This window comes from Frankliniella occidentalis, unplaced genomic scaffold (genome assembly GCF_000697945.3).
Source record: "Frankliniella occidentalis isolate FOCC.00 unplaced genomic scaffold, Focc_3.1 Scaffold2664, whole genome shotgun sequence".
Lineage (NCBI taxonomy): Eukaryota > Metazoa > Arthropoda > Insecta > Thysanoptera > Thripidae > Frankliniella > Frankliniella occidentalis.
Window position 1 is genome coordinate 499 of NW_026269743.1, and position 1,709 is coordinate 2,207.

Sequence of the window (1,709 nt, forward strand, 5' to 3'; positions counted from 1 at the left end):
GAAAGATAAACGCACAGAAAACTTGAAGGTGAAGGGAGGTGGGGGCTGTACAGTGAAGCCTCATAGCGACCACTGAGACCTGGTGCGCAAAAAAGCCGAGACAAAGGCAGAGAGAGGAGAGGAATGGAGCAAGGGAGAGAGGGAGAGCGAGGAAGAGGGAGACCATGGAAATATCATGTTTCCTGGTGCATTAATGTGTGTGGGGCCTGAAAAAGCGACGCTTTTCGCTCTCGCGTTTCACAACGTTGGATGGATGTGTTAAAAAAAAGCTTAACGCCACGAAATTTCGATGAACGAGAGAAATTCACGGTGGCAGACGACAGTCGCCTGATAGCCTGCCACGGCCTTGTTCTGTCACCGAAAAGTAGTGTACACATTCTGGTCGAAGAGGGGGGGTAGGAAACGCATTGCGCGGAACCGAGCAGACGAGATGAGTTTGTTTTAACAGACATGCATATATCCTGTTAAAAGGTGCGTCAACAGGGACAGTCGCGTTCTCCAGCCTAGCGTGATTGTCTTGGGCGCGCCAGCAACACGGGCAAACAGTGTGCGGCAAATAACTTGCGCCAACAAGATTGTTCGTACCTCCGGGACTTTGGGACGGGTGCACTGCTTTTGCCTCTCTGCTTATCTGAAAAGCACACCGCTTTCAACGTTGACCCTTTCCTTTCGTGCGCTCCTCATGCTACCGCGTCTGTTTGATCGCGTTCTCCCGCGCGGTGACCCGTGACCTGCACCCCCTGTGCGACCAGCCAGGCATAAGCGTTCGCCCCGCCTCAGCTGTTTCAAAGTTCACCTCAGCCTCACCCCGCTGCGTCATCAGAAGTGTCCTGGAGCTGGAGGCAGCAGGCCACCTCCAGCCAGCCTCCAGCCAGCCTCCAGCCGCGCGGCCTCCACCGCCAGGGCCATCACCGCCACCGCTCGCACTCGTCGGCGCCGGGAGCGAGGGACGCGGTTAAAACGATGAATGAATGTGTAAAGGGAGTTGACGTGGTGGAAGAGAAGGATATCACGGCTGCTCCGGTGGGCGGCGTGGGGCCTGCTGGACCAGGAGGCTGGCGTCTCATGAACTAACCCGTCTCTCTCCCTCACCCTCGTCTTCCCCAGGGTGAGGTCGGTTAATAAAAGCACATGCCACACGCCTCTCTTCCAACCGAAGTGACGTATCTGAGGATCAATGAGGAGCTCGCCCTCGTCAAGGAGATGGGACCTTTACTTTTTGAACGCAGACTCTTCACCTCTCACACTTCCCTCCCATCCCTGTCCCTGCCTCCGGGCTTGCGCTGCCGCCGTGCCTCCACGTGCGGTTCCGAACGGTCCCGAAGCCCGAGCCGAGGGCCGCGCGCGCTCGGAAAGGAACCGTATTTCAAATCAGCCAACGGCGCTACAATTCCGGCCCGCCGTGGTTCCCCTTTCGCCGCCTCCACCCACTCTCCTCCCACAAGCTCTCCCCAAAGCCGAAAGCCACGACGGCCCCGGGGGAGAATAAAATACGCGAACGGAACGTCGCCTTCTCGCCTTCTCAAACACAGCCCGGACCCGGGCAGAGCCCACCTCCCTGCCCCTCACACCGCTCCTGCTCCCGGAGAGGATGGGGAAGGGGGTAATATCCGGCCGCCTAGTTCCCCTCTGGGTCCCCTCTAGGTTCCCCTTGATCGCCTTTGCGAAAACACCGGTGGAGTTGGAGGAGCACTGCTTTACCTCTGGCT